At 49.4% G+C, this 22,724-nt stretch overlaps 1 long non-coding RNA gene across 1 annotated transcript; it reads left to right on the top strand.

Annotated features, from left to right (window-relative positions):
• The first annotated feature begins 14,257 nt into the window (after positions 1-14,257).
• LOC104691844 lies at positions 14,258-14,887 on the top strand. Its single transcript, XR_752276.2, has 2 exons — positions 14,258-14,526; positions 14,763-14,887. It is a non-coding gene; the product is annotated as an uncharacterized LOC104691844 (long non-coding RNA).
• Positions 14,888-22,724: the final 7,837 nt, after the last annotated feature.

Below are 22,724 nucleotides of genomic sequence, written 5' to 3'. Positions count from 1 at the left end.
CTCACTTGGATTTTCTACTCTGGGTTTACACCACCAATACCAGGGAGCAGGGCTGGAAGGGGCAAGGCAGCCCCTAAAGCCCAACCCCTCTCCAGGCGAGGTGATTTATGCCCGGAGCTGAGCGCCCAGATGGATGCTCTGAGCTGCTTTGCAGCAGTGCCACTCACAGATAATTTTTGATTTAATCCATGCCACACGGGCCTGACCCTTGGCTTTTAACCCTGAGACCTTGGCTGTTCTGGCTAAAGGAACTACTGTCTGTCCTCTGATAACCCTGCCAGAGCTCAGCTGGGGCTGATACCTCACACGGGTGTTTCTTGATAAGGATATGGAATCAGTGGGGCATGTGAGCAGCTAGAAATGACCACCCGGGCAAGATTTTGTACTTAAACCCCACGAGGGCAAGATTTTCTCTGCTTTTTAGGCCTTGGATGGATCCAGAATTTTTTGGGGACACTCACGTTTCCCAGCCATGTTCAACACCTCTAAAGGTTATCCCTGGATGAGCTCTGCACCTGTTCCTGTTCCATCAGAGCAGAGGCAGGGCTGTCCCTGAAAATATTCCCATGCCATAATTCCCTTTCCCCAGCCACAACATGCACATTTCTTCCTTTTTATATTTAATATTTATATGCCAGCCCCAGTGCTGGTGGCATGGGCTGCATTTCACCATCGTAGGATTTAAAACTCAACCTCAATTTTAAATATATTTCTCTTTCTACCACCTCAAAGTGAATTTGGCTTTTCCAAGCCAAAGCCATCGCTGTCTCCAGGTTGCCATTCCAGCTTCTCCTATTAGCCAAAGCATCTTGAATAATGCCTTTTTTTTTGTTGTTATTCATTCATTCCTTTAATTTAAATAGTTAATTCCTTCCTTTTATAGCTCTGGGAGTCTGTATCTAAATCCCATGGATTATTTTCATCCTTCTTCCACCTTAAATTCAGCTCCATCCCCTCTCCTGTTTTCCCAGGAGATGGAAGAGAAGCCCTTGGAAGCATAAAAGACATGAAACGAAAAGGGGGAAAAAGGGAGAAAAAAAGATTAAATGATGGCCAGGAAGACCAGGAATCCCTCGAGGAAGAGAAACACTGACAGGAATAAAAATTAAATGACAGTCAGCAGGACCAGGAATCCCTTGAGGAAGAGAAACACTGATGAGAAAAAAAATTAAATGACAATCAGCAAGACCAGGAATCCCTTGAGGAAGAGGAACTCTGCCTGGAGAAGGAGGCTCTGCTGGGCGTGCATTCCCCAGAGAGTGCGTGGTGGAGAAGAATTCGGGTCTCACCTACCCCTCGCCTCGGCAGGATTTATCGCCCTGCTCCAGGAAAGCCCAGGAATGATGGATTCGGTGCTCTGCTGGGAAAACAGCCCTGCTCCGGTGGTAACTGGCCACGGCCGGAGCCTGCGGAGCGCCGGGAGTGCGTGGGGGCTGGATGCGTTTGCTGATAAGGGGCCGGGTTTTATCTCCAACAGAATTTTAGACTAATCTGGGCTTTTAAAGAGAAATGTGTTTGGGAGAAGTCTGGCTGAGCCGCAGGTGGCTCTGGGGAGGGGGTGTTGCTGGAGGGATGCTCGGCATTTTTTGGGGAGGTGGTGCTGGAGGAGGTGGTTTGGGGTGGAAGGTGGCGCTGCCAGAGCCCAGGGTGGTCCTGGCAGGGCGCCGGGAGGGTTTCCATGGGGATCCAGCTGGATCTGCCACACCTGGATTGCAGATAATGGCCAACAGGAGTGCTCAGGGCTTCCCACTCCGAGTAGGGATGCACAGCTGGCAGATTGGCAGGAGAGAGATACGGTGCTGCCCTCCTTTTAAAATGGAGCACAGGCAAAGCTTTCCAAAAACTGGGTTTGCCCAAGCCCACAAAGATCCATCATTCTCCCAAAGCTATGACAGTTTAAAGTCTGCTGTCTCCCCATCCCTCTCCACCCTTCTTATTCCAACATCTGAAGGAGGAACAGAGAGGAATGAAAGTGATAAAAAACTGCTATAAAATGTTTAATATCTATAAATCAAGTCTGCAGCTCCAGCACTGACTTTTGCCTTTCCCTCACAAGGACTGAACAGTTGCATAAGAAAATAACTCCCAGTCTCAGCCATCCTGGCTGCAATCAGTAACGCCAGGAATTAATTTTGGGACTGAAGGGACATTTCTGTGCTTGAAGCGGGCAGGTGAGAGGCTTTAATTAAGCAATTAAATGAGGTTCAATTCAGTCACAGAGGTGACGTATTTCTTTATCCCCCTGCAGGTATAAATAGGTTGGATAACTGGATCCTTGGCAGGGGATAAGGAACTTCCCCACTGGCAACAGGACCTGAGCTGTGGAAGTTTTCCAGTACCCAAGAAGAGCCAGCCATCCTCATGGATGGCCCAGCACGTTGGGAATTGCTGTGTTGAGGTCTATAAACATCCCAGGCTTTATCTGGGGCTGCAGAGGAGATGGAGGATGCAGGGACTGAGGGATCCATGTGCAGTCATTGTCCTTAGCAGGATGCTCCCTGCCCGGGAGGATGGAATGTGCTCATTCCCTTTGGGCACAGGCTCCCCCTGCTCTCTCTGTGGCTTTGCACAACATTCCAGGTTAAGATTTTGCCCTTCAACACAGTCAGAGCTTTAGACAAGCAACCAAATTATCCAGGATTGGGCAAATCCCTTGTTTCTCCAGCCTCAGCTGGATGGGAATCACCAATTCTGGCAACAATCTGTCTTTCCTCCAGCTCACCATCCCTACATCTTCCTCTCCCCAGGATGTTTCCCCCAAGGTCATACTCCAGCAGTTCTCGAGGTCATTCCCACTTAGCAACTCTGCAGGAAAGGAAATATTCAAAAATCAATCTGCTTATTTCTTGTCTTGTGTGCAAAGATTTCTAAGGGCAGGAGGCAAACAGGTTACCTAAAATTCTATTTCTTTCCCTCTGCATTTTTATCTGTGGCTCTGAACTGCTTTTGAAACTTGGGACTCGCTGTGATGGTAAAAAATAAGGAAGAGAGGAGGTTAAAGTCACCTTTCACCTTTGCATCCCCCCATGGGGGACTTTGGGGTTTTATTTGCCGCTCTTTGCTCCATCTTTTCCATCCACACCCAGAGCAGGGGAATCTGGAGCCAGGATTTGGAGTTCCAGATGCAACAGGGAGATACACAAGTGCCTCGAGGAACAGGAACTCAGAGGCAGCCGCTGTGCCCAGCACTCACCAAGCATTTATATCTCCATATTTAAATATTTAAAAAAATAAATCATTGGTAAAGGTAAGCACAGAAGAAAAACACAAGGGAAACATTTGGCAAAACGTGGTGGCCCAAGGAAAATCCAAACAATAGTCTGGGAGGGACAACGACGGGGGCGGAAGGGACAGGCTGCAGATCCGTGTGCCACGGGAAGGCTTGGATTTAACTGGAGCTGGGACCTCTTGGACACAAACCCACAACCCCAGTTCTGTGGAGGCTCCCAAAGCTCTGGCGTGTCCCTTTGGCGTCGCTCCCTGTCCCGTTTCGTGGGGGTGACGTGGTTTTGTCTGGCCCAAAGTCTCCCTCTACAGACCGATCGCCATCCCTGCCACCACCATCCCTGCCGGGTTCCGCTCTCCCTCGGTGGTTGGGATCTGTTGTTGTCTGTTTGGATCTCTGACAACATGAGGTTTGCATGCTCGTTTGCCTGTGCAAAGCCTTTCCTTGGGACTCATCCATCATTTTCCAAGTTAAAACAGAGCTGCTTGTCCAGAGGAAGTCATTTGTCTCTCACGAAAGAGTCGCCCTCCCACCCCCGCCAACCACTCTGCGGTGGTGCAAGCGAACCCATTAACTTCCCTGGAAAATGCATCATCTGACGGGGGACTAAACTTTAGACTAACAAACCCCTGGAGAGGACATGAAGGAGCCATCTCTGTCACCCTGCTCAGTGCTCAGGTCAAAGCCTGACCTCTCTTTCCATTAAATCTTTGACTTTTAAGGGAAAACGTCGCAAATTGGCAGCAAATCCCGGCTGATGGCCTGAGTCGGCACCCTGATTTCCAACCTCCCTGGCTCTGTTTGAAACCCACCTCTGGAGCTGCTGCCTCTCCCCGCTGCCGTGCTGCTCCTCTCAGGGGAAAGGGGGAAGGAAATGCTCCTTGGAAGGGAATGGCTTAAAGATCCCAGAAATAAACCCTGGGAGCAGGAGGGAGCCTGCGGTAGGAAGCAGCCACTCAGGCCGCGGTGTCCGGCGGCCCTGCCCGCTCCGCACCTCGCGGGAGCAGCGCCGAGGGCAGAGCTCCAAAGAAAACACCCCAAATTCACGTTCAAGATCGTTTTCCACATGATTAATGCCACCTTTTAACGTTAACAAGTCTCCCACAGTCCCTATCCCAGACTTGCAGGCCTGGAAGAAGCACAGGAGATAAATTTTCCCATCCCAGCACCCAAGCAAGACCCAGGATATTTTTGGTCAAATAACCCCAAACACAACATCTCCAAACACCTCCAACTGGGTCACAACCTTCCTCGGTCACAAGCGAAGGAGCTGCTAACTGCCACACTTTCAAGAAGGAATTCCCATGTGCATCCAGGAGAAATTATTTTTCAGGGAATTTCATCTGCAATACAACATAATTTTGAAACTTTTGTCCTGGAATTTTTCATTCACATCAATTTTATCTTTCATACCAGTGGAAGAGAAGAGCATTTACTCCATGAACTCTCACGCTGAACGATAATTTTATATTATTTGTGAGTTTCTTTGAAACTTAACAGCCAAAGTTAAAATTATTACTAATAATCCAAAAAGCCAAGAAAACCAACAAAATCAATGTTCTGCTCATCAAACGATTTCCTTTTCTGGAACATTATTTTTAATTCTTTGGAACTGTTTTTCAATTTTATTTTGCTCAAGAAGCAAACCCCAAAAGGAATTATTCATTTAGGTTTAAAGAAAAGACAGGAAAGACAAATTTTTCCCTTCCTACTGATTGGGAAGTGAATGGCCTTTGTATTATATGCATAAAATAAAATTTAAAAGAAAATAGAGGAGGCAAATGAAAACTGATGAAAAACCCTGATGAAAAATGGAACACCTTGGAAAGTTCACTCCTGGACTTTGTGGGACAGAGCTGTGAAAGCAAATCCAGCTGAACTCCAGTGAGGGGGGGAACGCCGCAGCCTTGAGGCAGAGCTTGTAACAGATTCGGATTTAAAGACAACAACTTTATTTTTCTATGGCCTTGAGGGGATTAAGAGAGGAGAGGAGTCCTGCTCGCCACCGGGGATATAAATCCTGGAGGGTCACTCCGTAGCCATCCGTCAAGCCAGAGGAAGGGAGGAGGCAGAGTCATTTTCAGTAGTAAATTTGGGAAGAACAAGCACTAATGGCCTAAAATTAAGAAAGAAAAACATCAGGCTAAATAGTAGGAAATGCTTTATAATGGTGAGGTCAGGCAGACAATGGGGAAACCTGCCAGGGGAGGTCAGGGGCTCTCCAATAACGGAGATGTTCAGGGATGGATCGAGGAGCCACGGAACAGGGGCTCTGCTGGAATCTCCTCCCTCGAGTGCGTCGGATGGGGCTATCCCAATGGGAATGTGTGTGAGCCCGAGGTGCTGGAGATTCGGGGGGGAATGTCAGGTTTCTCACAAGACTTCCCGCTGTCTCCCACCCAGGAGCAAGGTGCAGGGCACGCAGGGGGGCTGCAGCCTGCGCTGCTCGGAGCAGCAGAGATCTGCCCCAGCTGTTCCCTTTTCCAAAGGAAAACAGAGGCTGCCTGAAGAGGTGGGATCATCCACGCGGGGAAGGAAGAAAGAAGCCTTTCAGCAGAGCCCTCCCGCCGGGAAAGCGGGAGAGCGGGAGGCGGGGGACGAGCCGGGGCTCCGCGCAGATTCCAGCGCCAGGCGCTTTCCTAAGGCTGTCAGGTTGATTTCCTGCCGCTTCCCGCACGGACACCTGCGCTCCGTTCCCCACACGTCGTTAGATTTTTCCAACTTCTGGTGTCCATCATCACCCCCAGGCAATCAGAGAGGGGCTGTGATAAATGATCCGCAGGCAGTTTATTATACACACTAAATCCTCTTCGCTTGGTGCTCCAAGGGTGGGCCTAATACGTTTTATTCCTCTTCAGCTTGGATTTGGATCTTGGATCTGTTGGATGCCTCCTGGCAAATGTGGGATAGGTGTTGCACACCGTGTATTGCTCCAAGCACAATTATTTCCCATCGTTTCTCTGGTGAGAATTCAGTAACACTGGAATTTTCCTGTATTCCTAGAAAACCTGACCACGTCAGAAATATCACTCAGCCAAAGCGGGGAATGTCACTGTGACAGCCCAAATCTCCAAATGAAAAGAGGCTGGAGGTGTGACAGTGACTGAAGGATGGAGGTGCTGAGAACAAATTCAGGGAAAGCCGGAACAGCTCACTCCCGTTGGAATGTGACCATGCAGAGACCACCATATTGGGTTTGTTTAAACAGAGATAATTAACAAGTCTAAAAAATTAAAAGCCTGGTGTGGGGCTGGCCTGAGACACAGCACAGGGACATCCATCCATGTCCCCACAGCTGCCCTCTCCTCTGGGAGTCTTTCCTGCTTTGACATGCTGTCCCAAACACCTCCCGAAGGGGACTGTGGAGGGCAAGGGAGTGTTTCTAATGGAGAAGGTGGAATTAAGTGCTGCTAACACAGAGCAGAGGGCACAACTCCCAGAAAAAGACTCTTCTTCCTCCAAGTGCACCCTCCAGCCCCACCAGAGCAGGTTTTCCCCAGTCCACTGGAGACACCATTCCACAAATTTGTCCCTCCTTGCCCAGAAGTGAAGTGGGAAGGATTTTTCCACAGCGCTGCTGCCGCTCAGGCATTTGGAGATGCTGTTCCCAATTTTCCCTCTCCAGAATCAGGCTCTTGGTTCCAGGATGCTCCAGAACAAAGCCTGTGAGAAGGTGCCTGGTGGTTTCTTGGCTGAGGAAGTCAGCGGTGTTGAGGAGGAGGATGGAGGAAGACAAGGAATGCAGGAGGCTGTGAGAAGCCAGCAAAGGGAACCTGAAGAGGGTGGGGTGGGGTGTCAGGGGGGATTTTGGACAAACCCAGAGCACAGAAGGCTCCAGTGCCTGCAGCTCATATGAAGACATGGAAAAGCTTTGGCAATGGTGGGAGGTGAAAAAACAAGCAGGGAGCACAGTGAGGAGGCTGAGGAGAAAGGAGGAACCTCAGAGGAATGGCACCGTCTGCTGGACTAAAGGGCAGCTTTTCCCTCTCCAAGAGCTTTGTTTCTGTCTGGCTCCTGTGGGAGGAGAGTTGGCCTGAAGCTCCAGCAGTAACTTTGAGTAACTTCTCAGGAAACAGCTTATTTAGATAGCACTGCCCATTCTTCAGAGGAGAGGAGAGAAAAACATATTGCCTGTTACTAATGAATGGCTTTTCCACAACTAACGATGTTTGCAGGGATGGATACTCCAAGGTCTCCCCGGTATCTCCACTAACAGGAGGGATTTTGGCACAAAGAGAGCGCAGCTTTTCCACACACACACACACACACACGGATAGGAGAGAGTTAAATCTCTTCTCTGCTTCTAATGGAAAATTAAGCAGGCATGACGCATCTGCTTAGAAGCCTTTTTCCTTATCTCCAGGATCACAAAGAATTCCAGAGCTCCAAGAGCAGAAACTGAGAGCAGTTCATCCCCTGCCAGCGCGTGCAGACTGGAGGAGTTCAGGTTGGACACAAGTTAAGGGTTGGAGTCTCACTTCAATAAAGAGATTGTTTCCACTGCCTGCAGGAGGAACAACTTTGGATCTTGATTGCTCTGCTCAAGCTTGCAGTAAATAAAAGCTTCAAGCAGAGCCCATTAAAGCCATTCCAATTTCCAGGCTCTGGCCTTTCCAAAATTAACTCCTAGAAAATTCAATCTACACAAATGCCCCTTGGCTGAGGAGGAGAAGGATTCAAATCATCAGATGTTCATCACAACCTTCTGGGTCAATGATCTCCCAGGAATAAATCTGTGGACTTGCCACCCAGCCTGGAAAAGGCTTCAGCAAAGCATTCCCAGAGATAATAAAAATTCTACATTCAAAGAATTTTGTCAAATTGTGGTATCCAGATCCTGCTCAGGTTTTGCACAAGAACTGATGCTCAGCCTCGTATTCAGGTTCCTTTCAAACCTCAATCCACAAAGCTGAACTGTTGGGAGCTCACTTCACCTCAGCAGAGTTTTAGGTGTGACCTAAAAACCACAAACCCCAATCCCTGAAGGACCTGAGGGCTCTGGGCAAGGCTTCTCCTCCTTTTACAAAGCACAGCCCCTCTGAAAGAAAGCAAACAAAACTTAATCGCTGCTACCTTGAAGCAGTCAACCCCACATCCCAAGGCAGAGCAGGTCCCAAACTCCAAATTGTTGGCTCTGGGAATTTTTATCTTGGTGGGGTTTTGCTGCATCTGGTTGTGCAAGTTTTTCTAACGTCATTTCTGATCAAGGTAGTTCCCAGTAACGACTTTCAGCGTATTCCAGGTCAAGGTTAAGAGGGAAAGGGAAATTGCACAGGGGAGGTGCTCCTGCTGCTCTTCAAGGTGGCAGGGCCTGGAAGAGAGAGGATTAGAAATTAAAGGAGTTCTTGTAATTCGGAGGAGCTGTGACAAGGAAAGGGAAAAGCAGCATTTGTGACACCGTTAACAAATGACAGCAATGTGCAGATGCCTGGAAATGAATCCAACATCAGCTTTAAACCCGTCCATGGCAAATTGATTTCAAATCCTCAGCTGTTTGCTCCAGCAAAGGCTGCTTTTTTCCAGCAGAAATGCCCTGTGTATTTGGAAATCACTTTAACCAAGTCTGGAAAACATCCTGCTAAGCAGGACCTATCTCCCAGCAGAGTCAAAGCTCACACAGATTTTGTGCTGGGCAGGTTGGGAGCAATTAATTCATAATAACTGAACCTTGGGGAGGCCCTGGCACAGGTTGCCCAGAGAAGCTGTGGCTGCCCCATCCCTGGAAGTGCCCAAGGACAAGGTTGGATGCAACTTGGAGCAACATGGGATAGCAGAAGGTGTCCCTGTCCATGGAACTGGATGAGCTTTAAGGTCCTTTCCAACCCAAGCCATTCCATGATTCTCATTCAAGCCACACTCATGGTTTGCAGCATCATCCTCTCCATGCTCAGGAGACCCACGTGGAGAAGCTGAGCTTGCAGCCCTCAGCTGCTTTGAATTTCCCATCTGCACATGAAAATGAACCCCCAATTCCTCCCCATGCTTGGAGCAGCTTGGATTTTTAAGGGAGAAAAGGAAGCCCCAGATGAAAGCTCCTCCCTAACAACTCACAGGTACGCGGAGGGTTTGCAACACACGGAGCAAACACAGCCAGAGCCCCATGGAAACCCCATCCCAGATTAATCCATCCCTCCCAAAAGCAGCCAAGGAAGACATAAAGTGCTCAGGCTGCCAGGGAATTGCCAGAAGCCGGGAATGCCAGCACCAGCTCTAAAGACTAATTGGCAAGGACAGCAAAATTTGATGCTATCTTTGCAAATTCTCCCTGTCAGCCCTGATGGGATTCAGGGATCGCTGAAGCACAGAGGACAAGCTCCCTCTGCTGAGGCCATGGATGCTGGGATGTGGAGGGCAGGATGCTCCACAATAAAAGGGATACAGCTTTTCCATCTCCAACTCCATCCATCCTGACACGGGTGTCTTTCCTATGGCAGGGCTGAGCTGGGACAGAAAAATTGGATCACAGGATTAATCTGAATATTATATATTTTTATTAATATAATTATATAGAATTAATTGTACCTTATCTTATTTATTAATTGTATTATTCATAATCCTGATATTATCTATTATTATAATATTGAGGCTACTTGACAGGTAAAATGCTGTCCCCACTTGGTTTTGGGGAAAAATCCAAAACTTTTGCATTTCCATCTTCTCTTGGATTATACTTTTATAATTTGCAGCCAGATGTGAATTTTTATTGCAGTAACCACAGTCCCAGGTGCTGGAAAGCTTGAAATCCAAACCACTCTGGTGGTGGAAAAAATTCCTTGCATGGAAAAAGTCCATGAGAAACCTCAGCCCTCACCTGCATGGCCCATGAAACTCACATGACCCTCCTGCGCTCCTGAAAGACCCCAAAATGCTTCCTGCTTCAAAGAACTTCCACTGATGGGAAATTCAGCCTCTGTCAGAGCAACAGCAAAAAACCATTTGACTCCAGAGAGCTGAAGGGAAGAAAAGGGAATTTTCAGAGCAGAAAGGCCAGGCAGGAGGGAGGATTCAGTAAGGAGAGAAGCTTGGCACAGCTGCCGCCTCTGTCTTCAGCCCTGGGGGTGGGCAGCCAGCTTTTACCTGGCCCCCACATTCCACAGGCTCCGGGATTCCAGCCGGGAACAACAACAACGAGGAGATGCCATCAGCATTCCCCACTCCCAAGCAGGATCTTACAGAGCAGTGGGAAAAGCTTTAACCAGCCCCTGGGAGGTGGTTTGGGGATGAATTTCACCCCACGGCCTTGATTTCTTGTCTCCCCAGTTGCCTGGACCAAGGCAGGTGATAAATTTGGGATGCTCAGGCCATCTGACCTTACACAGCCAGGGCACATCGCTGCTCCTCCTGCGTCATCTCCCCCAGTGCCCCCTGCTTTTCTGTGCCACAACCCTGAGAATGCCTTTCCTTGTTTTCCAGAGGCTCCTCATTGTTCCTGGCAGGATGGGCAGAGCACGGGGCGCACAATGCGGTACCCTCTGCTCAGGATGTACGCTGGTCATCCCAGCGCAGGAAAATGCTTACGGAGAGGCTTCCTCAGCCAGCTGCCTCCTCACTTTCCCTCCCCCTTCCCAGCAGATCCTCAGGACAATCCTGGTGGTCTGATTACCAGCCACCCTTCATAGGAACTCACTGCAGGTGACCAAAATGTTCATCACCCATGGAAGGTCCCATGAATATTCAAAGCCCACCACAGGTAAATGCACCTCTATCCCAAAATCTGAATCCCACCGAGGACTGGAAGAGCAATCCAGAGGGTTGTGTCTGTTGTGTCCATCCCATCTGATGACAGCAGCCTCCATCCTTGTCGACGTCATGTGAGCAGTAAATGAGCCCTGGAGTCCTTTCATCCCCTGCCAGCCTTTGTCCTTGGCACACAAGAAACTCCTGGGCATCCTGAGCGTGGGGCCAGGGCTGGTCTCCATCTGCTCAGCAGCCCGTGGAACAAAGACTTCTCTGGGTGTGCAGCCCACACTGAGCTCTGCAAATGACATTAATTAGTCTATAATTAGTTCTTAGCCCCTCATGGCTCAGGATAGTGTGTCCACGTCAGCCCCGTGTCAAGGACATCCTCCCTGGGGGCTTGTACAACACAAGGAATCCACCCTGACATCACGGCTCCTCGTAAATCCCAGATCTGAGGCAGCTTTTTCCATCTCTCACGCTTGAGTTCACTTCCTGGAATGGCTCGTGGTAAATCAGGGATTGTGGGGTTTGGGTGGCAATCCCAGGCACCAGTTTCTACACACCCCGAAAAGTTCAGGGGAAAATACCAACTGGATTTTCCTGGGACCATCAAATTTGCTTCAGAGCTAAAAACCTCATCAATAATTATCTCTCAATGCAAGTCACCTCAGCCCTGCCAAGGCCAAAAGCCACTACGTGGACAGGATCCAGCTCACTTAGCATCAAAGAATCCCAGGATCATTTAGGTTGAAAAAAGCTCCAAAATCATGGAATCCAACCTGTCACTCATCCCCAGCTTGTCACCCAGCCCAGAGCACTGAGTGCCACATACAGTCATTTCTCGGATCCCTCCAGGGATGGGGACTCACCACCTCCCTGAGCAGCCCATTCCAATGGTGAGTCCCCCTTTCTGGGAAGGAATTCCTCCTGCTGTCCATTCTGACCCTCTCGCAGCACTGAGCAGTGCTGATGTGGAGCAGTGAGGATTTCAGGATCACGTGGAGCTGCAAGCACTGAGATCCAAGCTGTCACAGACACCCCCAAAAATGCAGTGACGGCCTCACCACAGATTTTCTTCACACCTTCACTGCTCTCCTCACTCACCTTGAGGGCATTCCCTGGGGGGGACTCGCTTCTGTCTCCTTCCCCCAAGCACTGACCTGTTGTTCACACCTCGCCTCACCTTCACCTCACCACCAGCACTGCTGTGGGTGGATGTCCTGTGGGAAGCCCAGGAGATGATCAATGATTGATCAATGTTTGGGGTCGACTTTTGGAAAAATGTGATCTTGAATGTCCCTTCCAACCCAAAGCATTCCATGATTCTCTGTAAGGACTGGGGAGTTCTCACTGACTTTATACCATCAAATAAATTCCCTGTGTCTTTCCAGAGGCTCAGCATCCAAGACCTTCCTTCAATTCATGTGGAATCACAGACCAGATGACCTACAGGGGTGATGGCTCAGCAAAACTTCTGAGTCTGCCCCCACCAGCGGGAAAGAATCAGTTAAAAATACCAGAGTGGTTTGAATCCCTTTTCCTCTGAGGCCTGAATGAGCCTGAGGGAGGAAAGTGCTCCTCAGGGCCCTGACATCTGAATGTGCTGCTAAGGAAGAGGTGTGTATCACATCCACAATAATTCACTCGGGTTTGAAGGCTCCAAGTGGCCTTTGAATGACAATTTGCTCGCAGAGGCCATAAATACACGACGTGATTTATTGGGCTTTGGTTAACATGGGAAACAACCCAAGAAAGGGATTTTGGAATTGTGGCTTTGCATTATTTAATGTGCGTTCTGTCCAACCCAGGAGCCTGAGGAACAGGAGGGTTTGGGGAGGGGTGGTCACTTGACCCAGCAGTGAAAAACAAGATTTTGAGTGCAATTAACAGCTCAGTTTGCTGTCTGTGGTTACTTTTATTTGATTAATTGGGTGCAACTGCCTGGTGGAGTTCCCAGATTTTGGGGAGGAGGAGATGTTGGAGAGATGGGAAAAAGAACGGGGATAGAGATTCATGATCTCAAGCACGTTCAAAGCCTAAAGCAGCCGGGAGAAGCCTTGTTTCACAGGGCACTGCAGGACCCAGCAGGCACGATCATGGGAAGATGCACCCGTGCAATTCACCAGCTCAGGAGTTTCCAGGATAGTCCTCAGGTTTGCTTTGAAAGCAGAAAATATCTGCTCAGAGGAAATGTTGATGGAAACCTCTTAGCCAGGTCCAAAATCTCGAGATTTTCCAGTGGTGTCCAGTTTGGACAGGCTGGAGAGATGTTCTCCAGGTCTCCAGAGTGGTAACTCCTGCTTTTCACCGTGCCCTTGAACCTCAACCTTTTCCACCCCAGCTAAACCCCCAACAGTTTGATTGCAAAGCCACCAAGAAAGTTGTTGCTTGTCCATTTAACCAAAATCCTTTCACTGCACCATGACTTTGTGCATGTGGGGCGGAAAGAGGACACAGCAGAGAGGCTTTACTGGAAGTTTCCCTGGATTTTTCTACCACTGATAAGAGATTAAACACATGGACATCCTCTGTGGTGTCCCAGACAAGGGCTGGAGCTCCTGGATCTTGGCGAAGCAGAGGAAGACAAGAGCTTTGCAGGGATCTCATCCAAGACTTTTTTCCCCAAAGCAAAACAAAAATATTCTCTGGAAGCACCAAAGGCTTTTGCAAAGAGAAATAAAAGTTTCCAGCTTGGGGTTTTTTTGGAGCCAAACCTGTGTCCTCATCCAGTGGGTGAGGGATAAGGGTCAGGAGGGAAAAGTGCTTGGCTCTGGAGGAAAAAAGCCCCAGGCAAAGGGGAAATCAAATGAGAAATAATTTTTTAAAAATCCAAAAGGAAGTTTCAGACCCCTCCTCATGACTCATGCAACATTATTTGCCAGAAATTATTCAAAATTATTCTGGCCCACGCTGCTCTTCCCCACCTCTGGAATTCCCATGCATCCTGCTCCTCTGAGCATCCACAGTCCCGAGGATCCCCAGCACCCACCTTGCTCCTGCCTCCAGAACCAAAATAACCCAGGAAAAATCCCTCTTCTCTGGCAGCTCCATCAGGAGAAAAACAGGGCACCCTTGTTTTCAGTATCTATTCAGCTGCTTAAAAGAGCAGGAAATTTGGGCCATTTGCTTTACCCATTGTATCTTCTGTTATTCATCAATTTTGGAAAACAGCCTCTAAAATTGTTTCCGGCTCCCCTTTCCCATGTAAATCACTCCAAGGTTTTGTGTTTTTTGTCTTCCAAAAAAAAAAAAAAAAAAAAACGAGAAAGAAAAAATAGCCAAACATAACATTCTGTTGTTCGAAGCAAGATTTTTTTTTCACTTCATTTCCAATTTAGCAACTCCGCGGAGCTCCCCTTTCCCTAAAAGCCTGGAAACAGAGGAAGCAGTTCCTGCCTGCGGCTGCACGCAAGCAGCAAATGCCACAGCTGAATGTTGTTTTCCTGTCCCCTCTTACTGCTCCGTCAGCTCCCTGCAGCATCCGAGGGGGCATCGGTCAGCCCAGGGAACAATCCCCCCCTCCTGGAGAGTTTTCCAAGTGCTGACTCCGCTCCAGCCCCGGGGATGATGGAAAAGGCTCTTTGCAGCCAGGGTGTGATGCTGCACTTTGGGAATTCAAGGTAGGTATCGCGGGTTTGGGGAAAAAAATCTGATTTTTTGAATATTTTTTCATAGGTGAAAGAACATTTCTAGGTTTGGAAGGAGATGTGCAAAGGCCAATGAAAAGGGGATGTGATCATAACCACTCCTGACAGCACGAGGCACACATGAAACCCTATCTTGGATGATTCCTAAAGGAGGAGCCAAGGCCAGCATGGACCAGGTTTAACAGGGAATCCCTTTGTTTTTCCACCAGGGTCCTGCCCTGCTGATCCCAGACTGCATCAACACACGGATATTTCAGTAGGCACTTCACTTGCGGTTTCCCACAAAGACCCAGCTTCAAGACTCATCTAAAAATATTAAAAATATATAATTTGTTTTGTTTCTAAGCTCCATTTCAATTAGATAATGGGAAGGAATTGTTCCCTGGGAGGGTGGGGAGGCCCTGGCACAGGGTGCCCAGAGCAGCTGTGGCTGCCCCATCCCTGGCAGTGTCCCAGGCCAGGCTGGACGGGGCTTGGATCAACCTGGGACAGTGGAAGGTGTCCCTGCCCATGGAGCTGGATGAGCTGTAAGGTCCCTTCCAACCCAACCCATTCCACATTTTTATGATTTAGCTGCACCCATTTCCCTTACCAAGGTGCAAGGAGACCCCCTATGCAGCCATGAGGAGCCTGGAGCTCCTCTAACCTTTCCCAGAAGGATCAGAAGGAAGCTGGGATGAGCTCAGCCGAGCCCTGCCAGGATGTGCAGAGTCAGGCCAGCCACTTCCCAGTGGGTTCACACACAGAGGAGGGGAAAAATAATAAAAAACCCAAGCAGAAAGAAATATTCCTATTGCAGCTTTTGCTTCTGGAAATCCCCTGTTTGGCCTGGAGTGAGTCAGCCAAAATGTTGACCTTGGAATTATGATGGGAATGTCGTGTGACATAAAAGGAGTGCGGAGCAGCCCAGCTGCAGCGTGGAGCACTGGGATGAGCCAGCAGCTGATGAGCTCATCAGTCCAACTGTGCTGCAAATGCAGCGTTGGTGGGGGAAGAGAGGACTGCTGTATTCCAGCAGAAAGGTAAATCCAAGGAAAACAGCTCCTCATGCATGGGAACAGCCCACCAAAGCCAGCATCCACAGGGAAGGGTAAGAAACAGGTTGCCTGAAGAGTTCAGCAGAGTATTCCCATTTTAATCAGAATTTTTCCAGCTTTTGAGGCAGCTCATCCAATGCCTCATGCCTCAAAGCAAACAGAGAAAGAAAATCCAGGTGGAAATTTTTTGCCCAGGAAAAGTTTCTCAGTAAAATATCCGAGCTCAGTTTTGGACCCATAGAAGGAGGCGTGGAAGCGTGTAATTAATTAATTAATTGATTGATATCAGAGTTGTTGCCACTCTCAGAAGACAAGTAGGGAAGGAAGGTGGAAGTTTAGTCGCTGCCAGGAGAGAAAGGTCAGATCCTGAAAACCCATCCCATGCTGGGAATCCAGTTATGGAAATATGGGCTGGTCCGGCACAAGTTTCTCCAGGTTTGGAATTCTTTGCCAGGCACTGGCCTGTGGCTGCCAGGTTGTCCTTCCTCCCTCTTAGACTGAGAAATCCCCTCTTTTCCTGGAACAGGCAAAAATTAGGAGGAAATTGCAATGACTTTTTTCCTTAAGTAATTTCTTCGGTTGCCAAGGGGAAAATCCCAACGACACATCCCAGTCAAACCTTGGGAAGTTTTATCGTGGATGTATCCTAGAAGTTGTCCCTGTCCCTTCTCATATCCAGCAGCTCCCAAAGCACGATGGAACGTGACTTTTTACTGGAAAATCCCACTGATTACAGCAATTCTGGAATAAGGCAGGAAGCACCTGCAGGGCTGAGAGAATTGGGATCGTTCAGCCTGGGGAAGAGCAGGCCCTGGGGAGACCTTGGAGCCCCTTCCAGTGCCTAAAGGGGCTCCAGGACTGCTGGAGAGGGATTCTGGAAAAAGGTTTGGAGAGACAGGACAAGCAGAAATGGCTTCCCACTGACACAGTAGATGGGATATCGAGAAGGAATGTGGATGTTGGGAACTAGATCAGCTTGAAGATCTCTTCCAACCCAAACAATTCCATGATTCTGTGATTAAGGGGACGAAGCCAGACTCCAGCAGAGGAGCTGATATCAGCACATTTCCCGCAGCACAGTTTTTATCCACCTCCCGATTTCCCAGGAAAGCAGAGGTGGGCTGCATACTTTGGAATGATAAGGGCCAAAAGGAGTCCCTACAAACCTCACCGTGACCTCAGCAATGGTGTCTCACTTCTACCTTCTCCTAAAGGATCTGTGCCTGTTGCGATCGGCCTCCTGGTGTGTCCCGCGCCTCCTCCGCTCCAACCCCGTCCTCCTTCGGAGCAGGAGCAGGAGATAAGTGCTTAATGAGTGAGCAGAGCACATAGTTTCCCTGCAAGAAGCATCTCTCTCCGGGCTCCTGCCAGATTCCAAGCCTCTCCCCCGTGCAGACCGCCCTGGGAGTCAGGAATTATCAGGGGGTTCCAGAGACTTCCCACCGCGGCACCAGCCAAGGAACCCGCGGCCTTTCCGCTCCCAAACGCAAGTTTGGGGTGATGGTTTTGTGAGGGAAAAAAGCCCTGGGAGTCCCAGTGGAGCTTGGGAACACACAGAAAAAGGGATCCCTGGAGTTTAGAGAGCTAAATTCATTAATGCTCGGGGCAGGGGAAGGCTTGGCCTCCATTCCTTAGGTCACAGCGACAGCAGAGGAAGTCTGGCAGGGCCACGCTGTGGGATGGAGATTGCTCTCCAGGGTGACTCCGAAAGGCAATAAAAAAAAGAAGACAATAAGGAGAGAGATCATAAAAACCCTCCTGCTTTTGATTTTCTCCCGGCAATGCCAGGCTTTTCAGGAAGGCCTAATGTGTGCCTACAGATTTACTGGCCCCCAGGCACAGGGGGCAAAGGGACAGAGGTGACGTTACTTGGCAGCTCCAGCCAAGGCTTTGCCATCGAGCTGAGCAAAAATAGGTGGCTGGATAAAATGGGGTCAGAATTATCTTTTCCCTGAAGAGCCCTGAAAAAGGACCAGGACCTTAAATCAGAGTTATTCCTGCTGGAGGAAGCTTCTTCTCCCTATAACAAACACCAGCCTGTTCTGCCAGGAATGGGAAAGGCTCTGGACAAACAATGTCACAGCCTCAGGCCATGCAGCTGGAGAGACACCGGGAATCCTTGGGATGATAAAAGCTGATGTTGGCTACTCCAGGAGCCAAGAGCAGCTCCTGTTGTTCTGCTTGGCCTCCACCACAGCAGAGCTTGATGTGGCCACCACCCAGAGCTCAGCTCAGTCCCACAAGCTCACCCTGAACACACAAAGAGGGTAAAAAGCCCAAATCCAAAGTCAGCTTGGAGCCTTGAGGAGACCATCTCTCCTTGGAGGGCTTGGCTGCTCCCATGAGGATCCCATTCGGGGTGAATCAGGACAGTGGGACCTGATTTTTCTCCATCCATTAAACCCCACTCGAACTGGGTACCAGATGAGGGAGGATGAGTCTGTGGAGTCAAACCTGGACACAACGAATTCCTCTCACCTTTCCAAACCCTGGCTGTCCAAATTTGGGTGCTGGACATTCCCAAGGGATGTTCCTGGAGGAGAACCAGGCTTGTGGCTCAAACCCTTTGCTGATGATGCTCCAAGGAGAGCAGTGGGAAGGGATGAGCTGGGGAATGGGATGTGGAAAGAGCAAAAAACATCTCCTGAGAGGAGCTTTGGAGTTTTGTTTTCACACTTCACTTTCTCTTCTTTTTATCCCTTGGAGCAAGAATGTCTAAATAGATATTTTTGGAACCATTGGAATGTTTTCTTCCAGGGGAATTGAAATATTCTGCTGATATTAAAGAATTATGGAATTACATGACCATCAGGATGAAAGGAGAAAGCTCAGCCTGGTTTCTTCTTGTAATTTGGTGAAACGAAGGCACTCCCTGAGAAGGATTCCATTGCAGCAAAGCCATTTCCCATGGAAAGCTGCTCTGCCTGACTCATTCCAGTGCCAGGGATCATGGAATTTCATGGATAACAGCCAATATCGTGGCTGGTGGTGGAAACACAGCACATGGAGCATCCAAGATGTTCACTACTGACTGCCCTGGGGGAAACCCCTCCAACAGCTAAAAATCAAACATTTATCCTCATTAAGGTGACATAATTCTTAGTTTTATTCCCTTTTATTGGTTTTTTTTTTTTTTGGGGGGGGGGGGGGGTTCAGTTGGGTTTTTTGTCAGTCCTCTCCAACCAATGGCTCTCTACCCCAAAAGCCAAAACCCTTCTCCACCCTTCTTGCAGATGAGACACCTTGACCATGTTTTGGATGTCCCCCAGTGAGGTGACTCCACCATGCCAGGAGTCGCTTGCACACTTTATAAATGCTGCCAGAAACGCCTGGATAACAGGAAAATCCTAAAAAACACCCAAGAAAAACGAAAAATCCATGCCTTTTAGCTATGGATGTGTGGAAAAACACATTAATCTTGCAGAACACGGCCAGCAGACAGGAGCCAAAAGGTTGCCACCGGGGTGTGGTGAAGGGGAGACATTTCCATGCTATTGCTCAGCAGGTCACAGCAACAGGATGCTGATAACATCCTGCAAACTTCCTCCCTCAGCTGGCCTGGAAAAAAGTGCCGAAAATGAAGGCCCCGAGGCACATCATGAGCAGCCAACCATTCACAAATCCACCTTCTGGGAATGTTGTGTTTCAGGGCAGGCCGGGGATGCGCCGCTTTTCTCTGGTTGTAAAGGAGACAACTGGAAAGGAAGAGAAACAGGGAAAATGGGGAAAACAGGGCAAACAGGGCAGAGCTCCATGGCCAGCAGGACTGTGGGGTGATGGCTCAGGGATCACAGTGCCACTCCTTTTATTGTTCCAGATGGATTTTAAATGGAGCAGCACTGGAAAAGAGGTTTTTTAATAGCTGGGTTTACACTTTTTCCTTGTCCTTTGGAGTTCAAAGAGGTTCAGAGTTATGCTCTCAATGACACAGAGATAAATCCAGGGGAAGGCAAAGCAACAGGAGAGGATTTCCTCAAAAGGCAGGGAGAGCAGGAGATTCCCACCTCATCCAACACCTTTAAAATCCATTAAATTAATTCCATTCAAGCTTTGACAAGAGATGAGCAGGATTTCTGCAGTGCAGTCAGGCTCGTGGCGGGGGGCAGCGAGAAGAAAATTGTTTCCCCAGAGCACTGAGGGATTTTTTTTTTTCTCCTTTTGCAAAGGAAAACACAAAGAGAGGCTCAGAAAGAGAAGTGAAACCTGCCTGCAAAGAAAAATGGCTGAGAATAAAAATCCTAAAAAAAAAAATTCTAAATATATCCTGGTTTGAGCAAAACAATTTCCTCCAGCAAGGTCACTAAATTCCAATTCACTCCAGTCATGACACTTGGTTCTCAGGGAGGATGGGACCTGGCCTCTGTGAGATGCCAGGGGCATTCCCAGACCCCACTGAAGGGGATTTTACCTCTGAAGGAGACTCAGTTCCCCCAAATCCTGCACAAGCCATTTCCAACCATTTCTTCTCTGAACTAAACTCTCACTCCCCAAAAAGGGAGATGTCCTTGGCACAGCCTGGTGGGCGGGAGGAGGAGGATGTGGGACAGCACTGGTGAGGGGATTTCTTCTGCTCAGAGCAGTGTAAGCAGGGCTGGGCTGCTGGTTAAACCACAAACCTGAGCTGTGGGGACACCAAAATGCCACGAACACAAGGAAAACGCAGTCCTACCCCCCCCCCCCCCGCCATTTCTTCAACTCACTTGAAGTGGATGAAAACCGTGGGACTGTAGAAGGGTTTGGGTTGGAGAGGACCTTAAAGCTCATCCAGTGCCACCCCAGCCAAGGGCAGGGACACCTTCTGCTGATCGAGGCTGCTCCAAGCCCTGTCCAGCCTGGCCTTGGACACTTCCAGGGATCCAGGGGCAGCCACAGCTTCTCTGGGCACCCTGTGCCAGGGCCTGCCCACCCTCCCAGGGAACAATTCCTTCCCAAAATCCCATCTAAACTCAGTTTGAAGCCATTCCCACTCTTGCACAGCAATGCAGGTCCCTATCCCTCCAACACACCAACTCTGGGTCTGTGCCGCTGAACTTCAAGCCCCAGGAATGTGATGGTTCCCAAAAAAAGCGGAACAGCTGGGGACAGTGTCCCAGGCGTTATCTCCCACCCTAATTAACACCTTTGAGTGGCCGCCAGCCGCGGGCTGGGAAGTCAACTTTGCTCTGAAGTCCGTTCCTCGCACCAGAGGGAGCTTGTCAGCCCCTGCCTCCCATCCCTGCTCCCCTTATCTCCCCCCGGAGCTTTCCTGTTTACATTTCCCATTAGATTCCCGTAATTAATGCCCTGACAGCGCAGGCTGGTTGGGAATGGTGCTGGTTGCCCCTCGGCACAGCCGGGATGAGCAGCGGCTCCTGCAACCCCCCCACCTGGAGATGCCCCCGGAATTTTGGGGTGACACTCCCCCGCCTACAAAGCTGATCATGGATTTGCCTAGGATTTGCTTCCAGTGGGGAGGAAGCAGCAGCCCCAAATGCACCCAGAGGGATCTGCCTTAGGATGGATGCAAATATTTCCTGTGCTGGGGGAGCAGTTTTGGCTGCACATCCCAAAATCAGTTCCAGGCAGCTTGGGCACAAGGGAAGAAGCCTGGGACAATGCAGTGGGCACTGTAAAACCTGGCACAGGGAGATTCCCTGATCCTTTAATCCCTCAGGAGGTGCAGTTAATGCCCAGCATGCAAATATTTGTACCCCTGCATGGCACAACGCTGCTTTTCCCGGGAAATGCCCAAATTCTCCCTGTTTTCCCTCATTTCCCCCCGTTTTACCCTGCAGCAAATAGAAAAGCTCAGGTGTTCAGGCACAGCTGCTGGTGTCTGTCCAGTCACAGGGCAGGGATGTATTAAAAACACAGCTTTTACACATTTTCTTCCATTCCTATTTCCCAAACTATCCCCAATTTCCAACAAAACGGGCCACGGGGATTCTCAGCTCTTGATCTAGCGGTGTGTCAGGCTCAGTGACCAGCAGGCATTTTCTTGGAGAGAAGAAAAAAGAGAAACCTACCCAGATTTCCCTGTAGCCACCAGGAGAAGACTCCACCACCCCATCCCAGGGTTTAGATCCCGCTGACATCCAATGCCATTCCTTCCGACGCCAGTGGGGGGAAACCAGAGCCATAAAACCCCATCCCTCGCCCTTAATTGGAGGCCAGCCCTGTGCAGATCCCTATCTGAATCAAAGCCCCCCAGCTGCTGGATGCGTGGCAGGGACCCTTTGGTGGAAACAGCCCCCTTGCTGTTATATGGCATCCAGGGGAGCTGTGGCTGTCGCCTTTCCAGGCCTCTGGAATCCCCGGGGATTTAGGGAGCTGCAGCACAGCCGTGCTCGCCTTCATCCACACGTAGGTAGCAGGGTGATAGGTGCCATAAAAAAGAGCAGGGTAGGGGCAGATACGGATCTTCAAGGAGGGAGGAAATTTGGCAGGGGGGTGGAGTAAAACAGGAAGAAAAGGAGTGGGGGGAAAGGGAAAAGAAAAAAGAAGCTTTGAAATCAAAGCCCTGGCTGATCCCACCTCGAGGTTGGGGAGCAGATGAGAAGGGAGAGGTGGGTTGGGAAGGGAAAGCCACCCCTGGGGTGTGGATGTGGTTGTTATTAACACCTTTTTGAGGTGCACACACAGAAATTACACCAGGCTCAGCAGAGACAGAGGTGCCTGTGCTGGTGACTTCCAAGCAGGATTCCTTAAGGAAAATCGATCTGGCTCCAGTGCCTGGGAGCTCTTCTGCTTGACTGATAACCTCAAAGCATCAATATTGAGCCTTTATCAACACGTGGCAGAAGCACAACAGAAATAAGCCCAAATCTGGAGGGAGGGGTAGAGCATTTTACGCCTCAAAATCCAGAAAACAGCAAAACCGTGCTGTGGGTTTGGCCCAAAATAATTGACTTTTTTACTACCTGAAATTGCACATCCTGCACCATTACTTCCCTCCAGCCCCCATTTTTCTGGCGTGTTCAGCTCATTTCTTTTTTGCCTTCCATGCAGTAAATCCTGCTCATCCTCCGAGTGGGATCAGCCCCTGCTGCCGTTCCCACGTTTCTTTCCCATGGCTGATCCCTCACCGGGGGTTCCTTTCCAGCTGCCAGGCTCATCCCTGCCATAAACTTGAAAAGAACCTTTTCCTTTGGAAGC

Source organism: Corvus cornix, chromosome 11 (assembly GCF_000738735.6).
Source record: "Corvus cornix cornix isolate S_Up_H32 chromosome 11, ASM73873v5, whole genome shotgun sequence".
Lineage (NCBI taxonomy): Eukaryota > Metazoa > Chordata > Aves > Passeriformes > Corvidae > Corvus > Corvus cornix.
This window is presented reverse-complemented; position numbering and strand designations above follow the sequence as displayed.